We start from the raw sequence: 6,783 nt of genomic DNA on the forward strand, positions 1-6,783 counted from the left end.
AGTCTTCCCACTTCCCCAATCTGCAGGTAGGAAGCCCCCAGTGCCAACCTGCGACTCTGTTAAATGCTCTGAGGAAAGCATCAGGTTGTGGCCTTGAACAGAAGCCTGGAGCTGCTGCCCTCCCATGTCTATGGTAGGTGTGGTCTGGCCTCAGCACATGGGCTCTACTCAGGATCTCAGCCAGTACCAGGCTGTGCCCTTCAGCCAACCCACTTCTGGGTCCACATGCGGGGCACTGCGTGTAACTCCAGGGCATGTGCATCCCAGGGCCACCCATTGTGACACCCTAGACATCAGCACAGAAGCCAAGATGGGGTCATGGAAAGCTCAGCAGATCACACTCAGACAGCACCCACAAAGGCATCAAAGCATCCCACAGTTTGTTACTGATTCAACTTGTCCTGGAGAGATGGGCTCATTGGCAATGGGAGTTCAAGACTTGCCCTGGGATGGGGTCAGGCTAAACCTATGACCTCAGAACACCAGCATGGGCTAGAGCTGTGGGGAGAAACAGTAAAACTCACTGTCCACCTAAGCTCTCTACTTCTGAAAATCCCTAACGGACACATCTATGCTGACAAAGTGATTGCTAGCTCTCCAGGTGACCCTGCGGTGAGACTGTGTACGAGAGGCTCAGACCACCCACTCCTCCTCCTGGTGCAGGCGGGTGCACAGCAGCAATCCCACCAGGGCACAGGTGGATGAGCTCCTAAAATATAGAGCCAACTGCACAGTGAAACCCTGTAAATTCTGTTGGGGGTACAAGTTTCATTAAAGAAAAATGAATGGGGATCCAAAGCAACAGTGGTTTGCGTGAGGTTCCTCAATACCCCTGACCCCACTTACTGGCCATGAGGTGGGCACCCTGGAGAGCAGCTGAGGGTGACAGGGGGTTTCCAAGGAGCCCATTACCCAGGACAGAGTGAAGGCCATTTCCAGGTACCTCTGGCTGTTTCTCTTTGAGGTTCTAGTCTGTTTCCCCTGTGCTTGAGTTCTGCCCTCTAAGGTCCCAGAGAACAAAATGCTGGTGACCCCTCTCTGTAGCACAGAGAAGGCACTTTGTGGAAAGAAAGTGAGACAGGGGACTGGAGGGCTCAGCCAGTCACAGCCTGTCTCAGAGACCTCCTCCAAGGTCTATGGTTGCTTCTTCATGCAGGAGTGGATGCAAGCCTTGCCAGGACCTCAGAACAGTGGGCCACACCTGGCCTTGGGCTCTGACCTCCCCCCTCACTCTGTGCAACACCTGCAGACAACCAGGGGTGCTCACTCTGACTCCTGTGGGAGGGTGTCCCAGCCTCCTGAGTGTTTTCTCTCGCTCTGGTGAGGAGGAGCTTCTGGGACAGTAGGGTGGGCAGGTGCTGGGAGAAGAGGTGAACAGGGATGGAGCTGTCCCAGGCCGGGAGGCCAAGCTGGGCTGGGAGTGGGTCACATGGGGACAGCCCCTGAGGACAGTCCTCACACATTGACACATGAGTGGGTCTGGGGAGCTGTTGCCAGGACCTCACATTCCACAGGAAGTCCATCATATAAACGGTTACTGCTGGGCCAGTCTGGACTCCCTGCACAGCCTGGGAGCCTCGCAGAGCTGGGCCTGGAGGCAGTGACTTCTGCTACCACCCCCGAACCAGCACCTCAGCTCCAGCTTCTCTCAGTCTTCAGGGTCCCTGCCTGGATGCCCTCTCTGCTTCAGCTTGCACCCAGCAACCTGGCAGAGAGCTTAGCTGGTCCCCTCTTCCATAAGCCCCCTCTTACTGCCCCCAGAGTCCTTGACTGATGCCTTGAGGATGGCACAGTAGGTGTCTCTAAGGGTCCTGGAGGACTCCCATCCCTTTGCTTGGCCCCACTTTCAGGGGGAGGCCTCCAGCTCCTGCACTCTGAGACCATTTATGGAGAAAACACGTAGGGTATGCCAGGGCTCGTCACGGTATTGACCAGGGCCCCTGCAGCCATATTTCACCCTGTCTGCTCCAAGCCAAAGGGGACCCCACAGATGTTGAGCCCCTCTCTCATTTTCAGATGGGGAAACCAAGGTCACGATAAGGGAAGAGGGGGCTATGTCACACAGTGGCTGGCCAGGAGGACCCGAGTCTCAGGACACTGCAGGGTCTGCTCTCTCCACTGCCTGCTTCAGCCTCCCCAGCCCAGCTCAGGCCCAGGCAGGGCCACGGCACTGAGCAGGCTGCCCCAGTGATGCCAGTAAGTGAGTGTTTTCACTCCTGGGGAGGGATCAGGCATGCAGAGCCAGTGGCAGCTGACACCCACCCATGTTAGCAGACAACAGCTCCCTCTGTGCTGGCATCAGTGCACCCAGTGTATTCTGTAGTTTGTCGAGCACATGTGCGTCACTGTCCTTGTGTCTGGAGTCACTTCATCTGTTTGAGAAGCTGTGCATATGTCAGCATATGTAAAACAGCAGGTGAATATCATGGCACATGGAATCGACAGCGTGCACCCGGTGGGTGCCCTGAGTCGGGACACCAGGCCCTAACTCTTTACTTCTTTAAATGGCATTAGGTTAAGGTCAGCAGACCATAAAGAAGGCTGAATGCTGAAGAACTGATGCTTTTGAATTGTGGTACTGGAGAAGACTCTTGAGAGTCTCTTGGACAGCAAGGAGATCAAACCAGTCAGTCCTAAGGGAAATCAACCCTGAATACTCATTGGAAGGATTGATGCTCAGACTGAAGCTCCAATACTTTGGCCACCTGATGCGAACAGCTGACTCACTGGAAAAGACCTTGATGTTGGGAAAGATTGAAGGTGAAAGGAGAAGAGGGCAGCAGAGGATGAGATGCTTGGATAGCAACACTGACTCAATGGACATGAACTTGCGAAAACTCTGGGAGATGGTGAGGAACAGGGAGGCCTGGTATGCTGCAATCCATGGGGTCGCAAAGAGTTGGACGCAACTTAGCAACTGAACAACGACAATAAAAGGTCAGTGGACAGACCAGCCTCAGAAACACCTACCTTCCTGAGAGAGAGACAGCATGGCCTGCAGCCAGCTCACAGCTGCCCAACAGTGAGGCATGTCCCAGCAGGGTGGCCCCTCCTGTGTCTGACCTGGAACCAGGAACAGATGCTTCCTGAAAGTTCTGACCATTTCTGCAGGAGTGTCTGAGGGAGCCACTGCACCACTCACATCTGACCTCCTATCTACCCCTTCCTGATGGAATGGTGCTGCAAATCAGACCCTTTAACTGGACAAGCTGTCTTGGACATGACAACCGTATCCACCTGGCACTCATGCTGCAGGCCCGTGTGTCTATGTATGTTTCGTGCATAGGTCCTGGTGGTGTCTTCCATCTTGGCTGTCATACAAGTTAGCACACACACCGTCTGTGCATATTTGTGCTGAAGATGTCAGCATCCGTGTCTGCACCTGTCCTGTGCCAGCAGCTTTGGGAGCTGCTGTGTGCGCGTGTGGGTGTGAGCACGCATGTGGGCTGCTGTCTGTGTGCCTTTGAGAAGGCATGAATCTGTTGGTTGCTGTGGGTGCTTGTGTGGGCATGTGTGTGAGGCTGTGCCCACACCTGTGGGGCTCCTGTGATCTGTCCCGGCATGCCTTTCTGTCTGGGCGGGTCTGGGCCTGCTCTCCTACCCACTAAGGTACCCGGGGTGAGCACAGGAAAACTGGAGGCTGAAGGTGCCCCTGCACCTGTGGTCTCAGCGACCCACTGCTTTCTTTTGTATCTTCCAGCCTCACCTCTAGGTCTCTCTTCCTGGGGTTTTACCACATCTGGTACTCAATAAGTGATTGATTGGTGAAGGAATGGATGAAAAGGGGGCTCTGAGGGGGTGGTCTGGAGGGGAGGAAGGCGGGCACTCCAGGATGGGAGGGAGCGCCAGCTTTGGACCGGCCGGGCAGCGCCAGCCGGGCGATCAAGGCTGGCAGAGCCTGGGTCGGGGGCATCAGGGTCTGTGGGCCGCCCCCGCGCTCCCTGGGGACGTCTCGGGTCACCGTCTGCACCGCCGGCCGCGCCGCCTCGCGGGTTATTTATGACCCCCTCTCCCTCCCTGGCGGCGGCCGCGGCGGCGGCGGCGGCGGCGGCGGGCGGCAGCAGCAGCGGAGGGCCCCGCGCGGGGGAACCTCGAGAAGCGATGGAGCCGCGGAGGCCGGCGGGCGGGGGCGGGGCCTCCTCGGGCCAGAGGAGGAGCTGCAGCCGCCGACCCCACCTTCGTTCTCCGCGGGGTCGCCAAGCCTGAGGGCCAGGTGGCGGCGATCCCAACGCCAGAATTCTGTCCCTCTGGCCTGATTCCAGTCTGAGAAGTGCAGAGGAACGTGCGGGCTCAGGCGCCAGACGGACACAAGTGGACAGGCGGGAGGAAGGGAGCAGATCCTTCTGGGAAGGCTATGACAGCCAGGGTGAGGATACCTGGACCCCGAGGGGAAGGCTGCTGAGCCCCCGTGGGCAGAAGGCTCTATTTCCCAAGAAAGGGGAAATATGTGCGGGTGGGGGTGAACTGCCCTGACCAGTCAAGACCCCGGAGGACCACTGGAAGATGTCTCCTTGGAGTTAAGAGTGGCCCTAGGAGGAGAGGAGGTCCTGCAGGGAATTTTGGACCCAGTCACGGTGTTTTCAGGAGGGAACCCTGGTCCTCCAACGAAGGCTGGAGCCAGATGGCAGCATGGAGGTTAGGCTGGGTCCGGTAGGTCAGCCCCACACCTTGCTAGCTGGGCCCCTCCCTGAGAGCCACACTTGGGGTCCCCCGTGCCACTTCTAACCACTGTGGGCACATGTGTGACGAAAGAGGCCAGGGATGAGTGAAGGGTGGTCCTGGGAAGACCTCTGCTCAGACTCAGGACAGAGGAGAGGCCGGGCCTGACAGCTGCCTGGTATCTTCTCAGATCTAGAGATGAGCTTTCAGCCTCCCTTTCCCCAGACCACAGTGTGAAGGTCAGGGGTTAAGAGGACTGAGGCTCAGCGGACAGGTGCAGGCAAACTTTAGAAGAGCTGGGCGGAGGCTGTCGTTTGGCAGCTGGGTCAGGGCTGTAGCCAAACAGGCTCATTCCACATGGCCTCTCCATATCGAGCTATGACCGCAGATTAACATGACAGCTCTCCATGGGTCTCGGCGCTCAGGTGAGGACAGCCTCCTGCATCCATTAGACATGGAGCATCATACCTGAGAACAAGACATAGGCCACAGAGGCTGGGTGTGGGAGGAGCTCCCTAGCTGTCACTCCTAGGGTCAGGTATGTGCGGGAGTCCAGGTTACAAAGAGAGCAATGGGGCTGAGGGTAGTGAAGTAAGGAGGGGTCATTCGCATTCACACCCATCTTGCCACCCACCCCTTAAACCCCCACAGACAAATACACAAGAAGTAAAGGAGTGGAAGTTCCCAGACACATTCCTAGTCTGAGCCCAGACCTCACTCCCCAGGTTGGTCTTGGGGCTGGCTGATACCTTAGCTGAGAATGAGGTGAGCAGTGTATATCAGCACAGGGGTCCCCAACAGTCAGCCACATGCCCGGCTGGTGCTGGTGTCTGGTAGGACGCCCCTGGGGAGTAGGGGTGGAATGTTCCCTCACTCCCAGCCCACCCTTGCAGAAGGTGCAAGCACTCCTATGATCCAGCTCACTCCCACCCCCACCCACCCTCTGCTCCCCCCCCAGAGCCTGGTCAGGAAGATGCTCATATGGGTGCCCCACCAGCTGCATCTCAGAGGGGCAGGGGCAGGGGTCTGAGAGCAGAGTTGGGAGCTGAGACTCCTTTCTAGCTTGTCCAAAATGGCACACCTTAGAAATACAAGGTCTCACCAAGTGCTATCAAAGCCACCGAGTTTCTCAGTTTCTCTTCCTAATTATCCCACCACGGGGCCACCATACCAAACTGCAGGGAGGTATGGGTTGATCCCAGGGGACAACCCCCCTCATTCCAGGGCTAGACCAAGGCTGGAAGAAGAGGTGAACATGGATGCAGAGGTCCCTCGTCCTCAGACTTGCACGTGGCAGGTAACAGAAATATGCTCAAGTGCACAGTCCCACATTCAGCTGCCTCTCCTCCTCCCCACACACCCCACCCTCCACCCAGATTGCCTCTAGCCCCACTTCCTTGCCCCACCCCATACTGTTTGTTGTGGAGGCAGACAGCCTGGATTTGAAACAACTGTGTGACACCAGGACAGTTACTTGGCCCTTTTGTATCTCGCCCTTCCTCATCTGTAAACTAAAGGCTCTTTGGGTGTTAAAAAAAAACAAAACAAAACCTCAGATGATCAAATGAACTGAGGCGTGTGAAGTGCATGGTAAGGGGGGTAGTTATTGATAGAATTATCGTTGTTATTCACAGACCACAAACCTTTCCCAACACATTTACCGCGACCACACACCACAAACCCATAGCGCACACCCTGTAGACGCCGAGGAGACCACTCACGCCCTCCGCACTGATTCCTACCACCTACCCAGAGCTGCTAGCTCACACGCACCCGCCAGGAAAGCGGCAATTCCGATCCCGGATACGCTCTTTCGCAAGGAGCCAGCCCTCGCCCCACGTGGACTCCGGGACTCTGACTGGGGCGCCCAAACAGTGACTCCCTCAGCAGTGTCGCCGGCTGTGCGCGCCGCGACTCGCTGGCATCCGTCCCCCGTACCACCACCTCCCACCCGCCCCTGCACCCACACACCCCCCCCCACACACCGGTCTCTTCTCCTCCCGAACGAGAACGCCCACCCGGGAATAAGGCAGGAGGTGCAGCCAGGTCCCGTCGCCCTCGTCTGAGCCCAGTCGGCCGTCACGCACCCCCTACTGGAGCCCGTGCCGCCCGCCCGCCGCGCCA

This window comes from Giraffa tippelskirchi, chromosome 5 (assembly GCF_054371585.1).
Source record: "Giraffa tippelskirchi isolate mGirTip1 chromosome 5, T2T-mGirTip1v1.2.pri, whole genome shotgun sequence".
NCBI classification, from domain to species: Eukaryota; Metazoa; Chordata; class Mammalia; order Artiodactyla; family Giraffidae; genus Giraffa; species Giraffa tippelskirchi.